The following is a 13448-nucleotide window of genomic DNA, read 5'->3' as shown; positions in this document are numbered from 1 at the left end:
TGAAACATGGGCCTCCACTCCCTCCTGGCCCTCTTACCAGTCTTCCCTCTGCAGGAGAAAGCTGGTTTTTCTGTGATGAACTTGAAGGCTGTGCCCTGAGAGTGGCTCCTGGACGTCCTGCATCGTATTCTGGTCCTGGTCGAGTCTGGGAGGAATTGTGGATGCAGGGTGGTGGGTGCCAAGATTGCAGACTTTGGAGCCACATTACTTTGAAGCTTGGTGACCTAGGGCAACCGCCTGTCTTCCTGAGCGCCTCTTTCCTCTCTTGTAAATAATTACAGCAGACACGACTATAATGCTAACAAGGGGACAGCCAACAGGCGGCAAAACCAGGCTCTGAACCCAGGCGGGGAGCCCTAGGCTTGTCTGTCCCGGAATAGCCACAGGGTCGGGAGGTGGGGGTTTGGACCCTGATAGTGTAACTAACTGGCAGCTTGAGTCACTAGCTTTCTGGGCTTCTGTTTCCTCATTTTTCTGGACTCGCCTGGGGACCTGGGGGACTTTGGGAGTCCAGGTGCTCCCAGAAATTGTGTTCAAAATTGCTTTCATCTGAGTACGTGCCTTTTCCTGAGGAAGAGCCAATGTTTTTAGTGGACACTTGAAAGAGTCTATGACCCAGATGGTTATAATTGGGTCCAAATGACACCAAAATTTGAGATTCAATGGAATCAAGTTTTGCTAAAGACAACACAAGTCCAGAATTATATATGCATCATTGAATCAAGTGAATATAGAACGTTTGTTTGTCTACTTGTGTTCTTTTCACAGGGAGAAGCAGGGTGCAACTGTGAGATAAATAAAAATGATAATGTGTGTCCCCCTCACCAGTGGGTGAGCTGGCAAGAAAGCCCGCCCAAGCCAAGGTGCAGACAGCACATGGGGAGAGAAGGCGCGGGGGCCTGTGGGACGTGGGAACAGGATGTGGAGGCTGCTTACCTCCCCCCCACCTCCGCCCGCTCGATAGACCCACACTAGTGCGCATCCCCTCTGGGGTCCTCAGAGCTCTCTAGACTCCAGAAACAGTTGTGCTAACAGAAGGATTCCAAAGCACCGTATTGAGCAATGCCACAAGCAGGCTGAGAGAATTCTTGTGAAGTCTGCAAATGGACTGAGAGCAGCTTTTCTGAGGAGGTTAACGGGATTAAGGAAAAGGTCCAAACATGGTCTCCAGCCAACCGGCAGACTCGAAAATTCAGGTACTGAGTGAGAGACAATGGTGGTAATGATAATGATCGGTGAGTGGAAGTAACAGCAGCGAATGAAGGCTTAAACATTTTCTGTGTTACAGGCCTTATACTAAGCATTTTACAGGCAGGATCTTTTTTAATTTGCCTGACAGCTCTGGTGTAAGAATTATTAGCCCCATCTTGCACCTATATAAATGGAGGCACAGAGAGGTTAAGCACTTCGCCCAGGGTCACACAGTGAACATCAGAGCTGGGGTTCAAACCTGGCTGATCTCACTCAGGGGTCTGTGTACACCATCCACCTTATTTCACAGCTGGTGGTGATGGGGGCCTGGGCAGGGGGGACCTGGGTTAGCTTCCTGATTCCCTTCCTTGTCAGCCGGGCAAATTCTTTAATCTCTCTGACCTTTGCTCCCGACTCCTGTCTACTTCAGGCAGTTTCATGAATAGCAACAATAATGAAAAAAACCTGAGCTTTCACATGTGGTCTCATGCTGAGATTCCCCCAGAATGGAGGGGTGGTAGAGATGCCAAAGAGGGCTGTGTTGGTGAGATGTCCCAGAGGACAGGAATCCACGACAGGGGCCCTGGTGGTGGAATTGGAAATGACCGTTGAGTTTTTTCATTTACATCCTCATTGTCTTCCAAGATGCTTCCCCTTTCCGGACTGGCCCACCCCTGCACCACCCCTTCCTTACAAATCAAAATTCCACCAGTTCTTTAAGGCCAGCTGTGACGTTATCACTGATACAGGACCTACCTCCTCTGTCTCCAGTTACGGTTGGCTGCCTGTCTGTCTGTCGCCACAACTTGTCCTCACCCAGCCACGGGTGCAGGTGATTTGAGATTCATCACCTCTTTCCACAAGCTCTTTCTGGTTCGTGACCTGCTGCCAGAGGGCCCCACATGCTTGTGCCTAGCAAGCCGTGAGGCGCTGGGCTGTGCAGCAGTGGGCAGACGCTGGCTGAGCTGGATGGGTGTGAAGGATGAGTGTCTGAGATAATTAGAGCAGCAGTTAGAACTGCCCCCTACCCCCACGGCTGCCCCAGAGCCCGAGGGCTCTCAAAACAGCAGGAGGGGCCTTTTTCTTTTGAATTTTAAAGATAACTTAGAATTCTATAACTAATGCAGAAATACATTTTCTTTAAAAAAAATAATAGAATGTAACAGATGAAGGAAGATTTCTTTCTGACCACCATGCCCGCTCCTAAGCTATCACTATTTTTAACTGCAGTGTGTAACCAGGAACATTCTGGTTGGCACAAAAGCCTGTCCCCATTCCCACTGTGACATGAATCAGGGCTGTGGGCTCGCATGATTTCATCATTCTGCCACTCATCTTTGGCCTGCCACCAACCCCTCCCCAACCCCAAACTCATAAAAAACTGGATGAGAAATGCTCTGTTGTGAGCTTAGAATGCCTCTCCAGGGAACTGTGGCTACTCGCCTGGCAGCTGTCAGGGGTTTCCGGCAGCCTCTTTTGTGTCCAGCCTGTGGGTCGGGGAGGGAGGTAAGGGTAGTCACAGGGAACCAATCCCTCAGACGTGACTTGGCTGGGCTGCCCAGTGTTACCTTTCACTAGGGAGAGGCAAGAGGGGAAGCAGAAACTCTGGGATGGCCGAGAAAGCAGAAATAATACTATGTACCTCAATGCGTTGTTGTGAGGATAAAATGAGAAATTGCACGTGAAAGCTGTACAAGAAAGTCAAGGAAGACAGGAGAGAATATTAAAAGAAGGTTATTTCCCTAGTTAGCTTTGAGAAAGGCTCTTGGTCACGCTTTATTCTTTCAAGGGATCTCTATGCTAAGGAAAATGATGTAATGACAGAAGTATTTACTTCCCAGACAAAAATTACATGGTAGAATTGTGCACACTTCTGTCAGTCGTGACTTTAGAGAGATCCTGTGGTCAGAGTGGGCCTGAGTCCTGGGAGACATGATCATTGAGATTGCAGTCTCCCCGAGTACAATGTGTTTGGGTGGGAGTTTATTTTTCAGACCACAGGCAATTGCATCAAATGACTAGTCTCTGGATGGAAGTCAAGCCCAAGAATATCTGTGATTGTACTCGGGGCTGACTCCAGCCCTGGCGAGGCTGCAAAGTCAGGGGATGCCCTGCCGGCTCCTGCTTAGCTGGCATCCAAAGGGGAGGAACCTTGTCATTAAACTCACAGGCAAGAAACAGCAACTCCATGGCATTCTGTCTGCTGTTGTGGCCCCAGTACTTTCCCCCTCCCTTCCTTCAGAACTGTTTCCGCACATTCTCAACTTTTTTTTCTGGTCAAAGCACCTCCTCACTCACTCCCCCCACCCATCCCCATCCAATCAGCAATCCCAGTGCCCCTCTTTGTCCCCAAGTGGTCATTGCCCCAGTGCCACAAAGGGACATTTCAGGGTCAGTGTTCTGGGGCCTTCTCCCTCTTGCTGGCGGTTTTTCTAGATCACAATCATGGAATGGCCACTTTAGTTGCTGCCAAATCTCATGTGACCCAGGACAAACGATCATGCACATCAAATCTTTTACTGGAAATCTGTTTACTGGAAAGGAGAAATGGATGGGGGCACTGCGGTAGGATCTGTGTTAAGAATCCTGAATACTCATCTTTTATGATAGGAAGTCAATAAGTAGTTTCTAAACTCGGGAAGTCACAAAATAGCTGTTTAATTATTTTACTTGAAAATATGGAGGTAAATACTGGAAGAAGGTGCTAGTAGTACTGTTGCCAGTGTGCGCCTCTGGGGAGTGGGAAGACGTGGGGTGGGAGGGTAATTAATTTGTTGCCAGTTGTTGGAATGATCTGTTTAGTGCTGTTGAACACCTTGCTTTAGTTCCTTCTTGTTGCCGTCTCTTTCCTTTCTAGTGGTGTGAGGGGGCAGGGACAGCAGAAGAGGTTGCCACAGAGATGACCATTAACAGCCAGACTGGAATGTCATTAGGAGAATGAACTCTCTCATCTTTCGTTCTAGGGACACTTCCACAGAGGGGCACTGACGGGAGAAGCAAGTTAGGACCACACTGGCTTATTTTACCTTGACAGTCGCCTGCTTGGCGGGAAGAAAACACCAGGTGTTCAGAGTAATGAAGAGATTTTAGGGCACACAGTTGGGAGAACACTCACATTTATGTACAGTCCAAAGTTCCATCTCTGTCTCCCTCCTCTTCCACTCATACTTCCAGGGCAGATGAAAAGTACCACACAAATCGATTTCCAAATGATGTCAATATAGCCACACTTTTAGAATTATAATAAGGGAAGTCATCTTAGACTGCTTAGACAATCTCCCTTCTGTTGCATTCCTTTTGATTTTTGACTTTTATTTTTTTAACAGTCATGTTTAGGACTCTGTCCCATTATGGTTAAAGTTAAGCAAAACTAGATTATTTACTTACGTATTGTAAATGACAGCTGGGGTCTTATTGATCTCTTCTCTGCTGTCCTTCTATTTTTTATCTTTATTTTTTGCTAACATTTCTAAGCAAACACCTGACTTCTCAGGTTTCCTATTTCTACTTTAAATACAATTTGATCTTTCTATAAACTTTAAGTTTATTTTTGAAATCATCCTCTCACTTATTTTATATAAATAAAAAACATAATAATGAATATTTTAAAATGTCAAAACCAAAAAACAAACAAACAAAAAACCTGTTCACCCACTATTCAACTTAAGAAAGAAAATATTAGAAATAACAGTTAAAGTTTCTCATGTATTCCACATATGCCCTTCCCATATTATAACTATTCTTCTGAATTTGGAGTTTATTATTTCTTTGCATGACTTTTAAGATTACTATGTATGTATGGACCCATAGACAACATGTAATATTGTTTTTGCATACTGTTAAATCTTGTATAAATAGAGTTAAAATGTATATATATTTCTACAGCTTATCTTCCCCCTTCCCCCAGCCCTTTGTTTTGGAGATTTAGCCATATTCAAATGTGTAGCTCTGGTTTATTCATTATAATTGCTGAAAAGTATCTAATTATATAACTGTGCTCCAAGATGTTAATTTGTTATCCTGTGAATTGGATTTAGGATTTTCCTTCTTTTTTTTTTTTTTGGCATTGGAAACAATATCGTAATGAAATGTCTTCAAAAGAACTGACATTAATATACTCAGAGTTTTCAAAAAGACACTTTCTGAAACAAGAAAAGAATGCTCTCTTAGAAATTAAAAATGTAACACCAGGAAAAAAAAAACTCAATAAAAATCTTGGAAGGTTAAGGTGAAAAACACTTCCCAAAAATAAAGCAAAAAAACCCCAAAACAAAAACAAAAACAAAAACCCAACCCAAACAAACAAAAAGACACCAAAAACCAAAAACCAAAACAACAACAAAAAAAAACAAACAACAAACTCCCAAACCCAGAAAGGAAAAACAGGATAGAAATGATAATAAAATTAGACTGCCAGTTCAGGAGATCCAACATTCAAATAACAGGAGATCCAAAAAGAGATAATAGAGCAAATGGGAGAGGAAGAAATAATCCAAAAAAAAAAAAAGTAATGAAAATTTCCAGAACTAAAGGACATCAGTTTGCTGAGCTTTCCAAATGCTCAGCACAAGAAAAGTGAAAATACTGACAAAAAGGCATTGATTATGAACATTTAGAAAACCAGGAATACGCATAAGATCCTGTGAATTTCCAAAGAGGAAAAACAGCGTATTTCAGAAAAAAAATCAAGAGCCAGAATGGATTTGGACTTTTTAACAGCAACACTAGGAGTTAGAAGACAATGGAGAAATGCCTTTAATTTCTGAGGGAAAGTGATTTTCAGCACAGAGTTCTATATTCAGACGAAGTGTTAATTAGGGATGAGTGTAGAATACAGATATTTTTGGTGCTTTGCTGGATGGAATTGGGTAGCAGTTGATTTAGGACATTTGCATAAGTTTATCTGTGAGCTAGGCTTATACTGTTCCTTCTATGAACTGCCCTTGTCTGATATTGGTATTAGGGTTATGTCAAGCTCATAAACAGAAGTGCATTTTTCCATTGTTAGGACCAGTGTATATAAGATTGGGATTATCTGTTCTTTGGATATTTTATACAACTCACATATTAGACTTTCTGGGCCAGGTCAGGTGGGAGGGTGTTGTGGGTAAAATTTTAACAACTTCTTTGATTTCTTGGATGGTTATGAGTTGATTCTCTGTTGTATTTCTCGTTGAGTGTTTCAGTGTGCTCTGTGGGTCTAAGGAGTTGTCCTTCTTGGCCATATGTTTTAATTTAGTGGCATAAAGTTGTTCATGGTCATTTCTTTCCTTTGTGTCTCTGCCGTGCCTGCAGTTATAGACCCCTTTTCCATCCCAGTACTGTTTATCTTTGATGTTCTTTATTTCTACATTTTCACTTTTTTAAAAACATCTTGATCAGTCTTGCCAAGAGCATATTGATTTTATTAGACTTTTCAAATTACTAGTTTGAAAAAAAACAACAATAAAGTGTTTACTGTTTCCTCTTTTTAGATGAAAAGGAAGAGTGAAACCACATTTCTTAGACTTGGAGTTATACTGGGGACACGCGGCTGCAATTTGATTAATAATAGAATCTGGTCGAAATTGAGGTGAGCCATTGCAAGGCCTGGACTTTTAGAACACCCCATGTTACTTCCAGCCCTCTCTTTCATTACAGTAACTTTACAGACCGTGAGATGTTGGGGTTTATTTGCTACTATAGCATATTCTAGCTTATCCTGACAATGCAACCAATTTTGTTTCCTCTTAACGTTTTAATAAACATCTTCTTGTATTTCTAGGACTCCTGCACTTTATGTATTTGCCTGCAGTGTTGTTTGTAGCACTAAGGTTTATGACTTACACGGTTGTACTTTCCTCCTTGTTACAGTCATCCCTCAGTGTTTGTGACGGATGGGTCCCAGCACCCCCACTCCCACTTCCTCTCTCTCCCAGCCCCACGGGGATACCAAAATCTGAGGATGCTCAAGCCCTTGTATGTGTAAAATAGTGTAGTACAGTTGCCCCTTCCCCGTATCCATGGGTTCTGTATTCACCAATTCCGCATCTGAGGATACAGTCCGACTGTATATTGTATAATTCCATTTATATGAAATGTCCAGAATAGGCAAATTCACAGAGACAGAAAGTAAACTGGTGTTTGCCCAAGGCTCAGGGTGGGGTTGGAGGTGGGTTGGAGGGAAGTAATGCCTATAGGATTTCTTTTTGGGGTGCTGAGACTTCTGTCTGTCTGTCTGTCTGTCTATCTATCTATCTATCTATCTATCTATCTATCTATCTATCTATCATCTATCATCAGCTCTATCTCAATCACAGGTGGCTGGATCCTTACAGCTAGGATTTGAGGTGTGATTTCTCACTCTGACAATCATGCATTACTGTTAACCATCATAAGAATACTCAAACTCTTCCTTGACAAACCAAAATTTTATGTAATTATTTTTCCTCACTTATCTTATAGTTCTATTTGATTTAGCTCATAAAATCTCTCTTAAAATATTTTTATTTAGTCTTCTACTGCTCTCCCAGTCATATTTTCTGCAATAAAAATATGTATACAAATTGAAATATTCATGTTTTAAAATTTCTTATGAAAGTAAGGCTCCAAGAATTAACATTTTCTTCTGTTTTGAGTTATGACAACAGCAATTATTAGTATCCACTTGACCAAAACAACATAAATATAATAAAGATTAAAAAATTTTTTTAAACTTTTTTTATGGGGGGCAGGTAATTTAGGTTTATTTATTATTTATTCTTTTAAACAGAGGTACTGAGGATTGAACCCAAGACCTTGTGCATGCTAGGCATGCACTCTACCACTGAACTATACCTTCCCTGCTGATGAAGAATTATTATATATAAAAAGTGAAATTTGACTGCAAAGGCAGCTCAGCAAGGTTGATGGGGCTTTTTTGTTATCAGTTAGCCACAGGTGCCTGTTACGACTTGGCTGAGGCAGGATTCGGCATCAATTCTATCCTTTTATTCTGTTATAGATGAGAGCTCTGAGCAACTTTGCTCACGTTAATAGATAGGAATGGAAGATTTGAAAGGGCAGAGATTCTTAATTCTATGAACTTTCTCAGGTTTCACCAAAAACCTAATGATCTATCACAGAAAATTGTTTTGCATGTTGCATCAGCTGACGGCTTAACTGGGTTCTCATTCAATTTTGTTGACAGCAAAGGACTGGAAATAACCTGGCTCAGAAGAGCAGGTGTTCTTGTTCAGATTTCTCAGGTTATTTTTCTGCTCCACTTTCAAGAATTACACCAAAAAGTCTTCATTAGGATTTTCAAATGATAAGTAAATATATCTTTCATGTAGAAGCATGTTTTAAGACCCAATATACTCAGAGAGACTTGGGAAAATGAAAATATTATTCATTTCAATACATCTTACAATTTCAGTACATCGGTTACAATTTGGAAGGTTATTTTCTATCATGTGATTTAATTATGTGCGTGTCAAAACACCGAAGCTACAAATTTAGCTCAGTTGGCTTATGGGAAGCATCTTCTATACAACCTAATTGGCAAAGTCCATATTCATTGTCAAAGTAATCATCGAAATCAGACTTACCTTCTGTGGGGGAAAAAAGTCTGATTTCATTTTCCAATTTGAATAGCTATGTTAATTTACATCCCTGCAACAACGATCTCACTTCTGAATTCTTGTAACTCAAGTAACTGAGTTCACGTAACTCATATAAACTGATCCCATTTCCACACACATCACTTTTAAAAGAAGATGTAATGTCCTGGACTTAACACTAGTCATGTGGGATTGGTCATATTATTTGTGCACAATTACTAATTCCCTTCCTGCTTTTGCAGTCCTTCCCTGTAGACAGAGTACAATTCCGCCCCCACTACCCCTACCCTACTGACTTTGGACTTGACCATGGGACTTGCTTTTGGCTAGTGGAAGGGGAGAGGTGAGCTATGCCATATCTGAGCAGAAGCTTTAGAGGTGCGGCAAGGTCCTACCAGCCCTCTTGCTCCTTCTCTCTGCCTTGAGAATAGCATGTCCTGAGAGTGTCCGGGTCTCGGAATGAGAGAGCGTGAGAAGCAGACCCACAGTCCAGGATGAGAGGAGTACAGAGCTGCCCACAGTCTACCCACAGCTGGGAGCAGGGCTGGAAAACCCGCAGACTCCCAGCCGACTTGCGGCGCTGGAGTAAATATTTGTTGTCTCAAGCTGAGCCTGGTGAGAGCTGACCAACACTGTCTTTTAATGGCAACATCCTATACTATGAACAAACTGGGCCCTGAATTTTTAGCAACCAAAACTTGTTTACAAATAAAACTGTGTTCCTGAGTTAAAGCATGAAAACAAGTGATGGCTACTTTTAGTAGCAGTGACCAGTCCTCGTAGCAGCCCTGACCATAGAAATACTCACACACCCGCCCATATACACACAAACAGACTCAAATAAGAGTAAAGTCGAGGAACGTCTGCTCACCAGCTGCATTCCTAGGTGCGTCTTATGCACATCACAAACTCATCAATGATACCATTTTCTTTGCTATGATATCAGCCATAAAAATATGGACTGGGTGGTATTGGATTCATTAGTCTAACGTATATTTTTTATTTACTGCAATTTATAAAAGGGTCTTTAAATTTTAACATAGTTTGACTTATAAGAGTTGAAAAAATAGTACAGAGTTCTGAGGTACCATTCTTCAGACTGCCCCAGTACAGCATTCCACATGGCCATAGTGTGTTATTAAAAGCAGGAAGCTGACAATGGTGCAATCCTACAGCTCAACTACAGATTTTATTTGGATTCAATGATTTTTAACAAGCACAATGTATGTGTGTGTGTGAGTGTGTGTGTGTGTAGTTCTATGAAGCATTATCACCTGTATAGATTGGTGTGGCCATCAGTCACCTTTTTTATAGTCACATCTTCCCCCAACCCTAACTGCTGGCAACCACTGTCCTGTTCTGCCTCCCTCTAATTTTCTGACTTACAAGATGTTATATAAATGGCATAATACCATTTGTGTAACCTTTTGCGACCGGCTTTTTTCACTCAGCATAATGCCCTTCAAGATCCATCCAAGTACGTTATTTTTTTACTGCTGAGTGGTACTCCACTGTGTGGATGGAGCCCAGTCTGTTTCTCCACTCACTCGCTGAAGGACGTGTGGACTGTTTTTAGCTTGGGACCATTACAAGTAAAATTTCTCCAAACATTCACATATAGGTCTTTGTGTGAACATAGATTTTCACTTCTCTACCATAAATCCCCAGGAGTGGGATGCTGGGTTGTACGGTGAATGTATTTTAGCTCTATGAGAAACTGCCACACTATTTTTCAGAGCGTCTGTACTATCTGATATTCCCACCAGCAATGAATGCTATACGTCCTCACCCGTACTTTGTTAGTATTTTTTGGTAAATAAATTTGCATGTATCAATTAAACTCCCATTTCAACTGATGAGACTTGGGAATAATTAAATGACTCGTGAATTAAAAAATCAGAAATAACTTTATTAATTTATAACATATTATGATCAAACTTTTCTTATGTATGTAACATATTTAGTGAAGGAAAAATGTCTCTACTGCTAAAAAACGAATTAGTCTAGTCCAGCAGCTGCCAGTAGCACTGGATGGTCCATGCAAACCCTCTTGTGCATCAAGTTTCCATGTAAGTGTGAATCAATTTCTAGGCTCTTTATTTTATGCTACTGATCTATTTTTCTATCTTCATGCCAATAGTTAATAATTACATCAATTACCATCAATTTGTGAGTCTTGAATTCTGATAGGCAATTTCCCCTCACTTCTCCAAAAGTGTCTTAACTATTCTTGGATCCTTGCAAAAGTTTTTGAACTTTAGATTTAGCTTGTCAAATAAGAATTCTGTTGAGATTTTAATTGGAAGTGAAATGAATTTATAGATTAATTTGAGAGGAATGAATATCTTTACAATGTTTAGTCTTCCTATCCATGAACTTGGTATAATCTTTCCATTTATTAGCTTTTTTTTTTTGTCATAGTTACACTTTAGTCTCCTGTATTCCTGAATTATCTCGAGATTTTTCTCAGTGATTTGAACGCTTTCATCCAGTGTGATCTTGACTAGCCTCCCACGGCTGCCTGGCAAATTTTTACTCAACCTTGAAGTCTCAGCTCAGATGCCACCTCCTCCGTGAAGCCTTCCCCCATTGTTCCTAACACTCAGAGTATTTTGCATATAATTGCAAGAGCAAATATTTACTGCTTGCTTACAATATGCCAGAGCACTGTTAAGCATTCTCTGAGCATTAACTCATATAATCTTCAAAACAAACTTCTGAAATCAAAGTTGGTGTTATTTGTGAAAAAAAAATAAGCTCAGAGAGGACAAGTTGACAGGGCGCCCAGCCAGGATGAGACAGGACCAGGACAGGCATCCAGGCAGTCTAGATCCAGAGCCTGTGCTCCAAGCATGTAAACCCTCTTCAAAGTGAAATCGAGTTCCCCTAAAACTGAGTTCCCCTAAAACTGAGTTCCCCTGCAGAGTTTATGATTAACCTTTCTATCCAAAACTCTATTTTCTTTCTTATCCTCCCCCTGTTCCCCTCAGAATTGAGGAGGAGCAAAGAAAAGGGGGATTGAAACCAAGCAGGACCCCGTGGGGCCCTCCTGGGTAAAAAATAAAAAAGCCTTCTGTGTCTGTTTCTTGTTTACAGAAAAAGGCTTTGGTCTTCTATGCCTTCCTTGAGTTCCAAAGAGCAGACTCGAGCAGTTACTAATGAAGGAATGCAGAAACAAAGGAAAAGCAGTCAAGAAACACTAGTTCAGCGATAAAACAGAGTACTTGTTTCTCCTCTTGGGATGCGCATACAATCTGACACGTATCTTTGAGTTGTTGGGCAAGAACTACGACCCCCATCGAGGAGGAGGAGGAGGGTGATACATGCTGACCACAGTGCATAGACCCCAGACTGGCTGGAACCAAAGACTTGATAATAAAGAGTCCCAAACGCCACCGTGTTACCTCACCACTACCAACTAATCAGAAGAAATTCATGTCACCTGCAATCCTCACCCCAAATGTTGCCTTAAAAAAAAAAAAAAAAACGACTTCCCTGCAAGCCACGGGGGAGTCTGGGTGTTTTGAGCATGAGCTGCCTGTTCTCCTTGCTTGGTGCCTGCAGTAGACGCAGTACTTGCCCTCACCACAACCCGCCATCAGACTGGCTTTGCTGCGTGTTGGACGGGACAAGGGGATCCAAGTTCAGTTCAGTTTAGTAAAAGAATTATTGTATTCTTGTAGGGAATTGTATTATTGTAGGGAAATGGCTTACTTGAATGAAAAAAATTGCTTTTAAGGCAGGACAAGAAAAATTTTAAACATAAAATTCTCTGCCAGTTTGAGGCACTCCTCCCTCCCCTGCAGTGTGCATTGTGCACCTGCGCCATACATTAACTAGATCCCCTTAGAAGACACAGGGATGCCTACTAACCGCCCCCCCCACCCCCCGCCAAAAACTCCTGACGCCAGCAAGGTGACTCCTTAGAAGATAACATTCCTTTCTCAATCCTGTAAGGGGTCACAATAACTCACTACTCGCCTTGTTGGACTGTGTAAACCATCAACATGTTACTTTGATGTATAACCCTTTGTCTCAAAAACTTACGTATGCTTGACCTCTAGCAGGCAGAACAGTCTTCAGAGCTTTCTACAAGACGGTCCTGGGTTTTAATCCTCAGGTTGGCTCAAATAAAAGTTCTATTTCTTTCTAAATTGACTACTGCTTGATTTTTCATTGTCAACTTGCACTCATTCACACATCCCAGAGAAAAACATTTCGAATGCAAACACTGGATCGGGCACTATAAAAGGTGCTGGTTGGACATGTGGTGATGAATAAAACAGACATTAAATAAAAATCACACTAATAAATATATAGGTTCAAAGCGTGCTAAGTGCCCTGGGATGGGGGAGAGGGGGGCGGAAACCCAGGGTTAGATGAATGAGAATTACAAAGAGGGAGGACAGAAGGAAGGCAGATGCAGGAAGGGTCTGGGGGAATATGTGTCCTTAGGTGGAGGTCACAGAAAGAGATTTGTGAACTTGATTGAGGGTGTGTTGAGTTTTAGGGCCTGAGGCACATCTAGGCGGGAAAAGGTTGGGAATAGAGAGATCTGAGACTCTGGCACCAGGGTTGCGTTAAAGACAGAGGGTGGTAATCAATCAGGAGCAGGCTGTGGTTAAACCACAAACAGGGGTAAGACCCCGAAAGAAAGCTGCAGAATGAGAAGACAGG

The 13448-nt window shown here is 41.7% G+C and overlaps 1 long non-coding RNA gene across 1 annotated transcript; it reads left to right on the top strand.

Annotated features, from left to right (window-relative positions):
* The first annotated feature begins 784 nt into the window (after positions 1-784).
* On the top strand, positions 785-12832 carry LOC116669156. Its single transcript, XR_004326520.1, has 4 exons — positions 785-1196; positions 6666-6763; positions 7045-7149; positions 11868-12832. It is a non-coding gene; the product is annotated as an uncharacterized LOC116669156 (long non-coding RNA).
* Positions 12833-13448: the final 616 nt, after the last annotated feature.

This window comes from Camelus ferus, chromosome 16 (assembly GCF_009834535.1).
Source record: "Camelus ferus isolate YT-003-E chromosome 16, BCGSAC_Cfer_1.0, whole genome shotgun sequence".
Taxonomy (NCBI): domain Eukaryota; kingdom Metazoa; phylum Chordata; class Mammalia; order Artiodactyla; family Camelidae; genus Camelus; species Camelus ferus.
The sequence above is the reverse complement of the archived record's forward strand: the minus strand, read 5'-3'. Positions and strand labels throughout refer to the sequence as shown.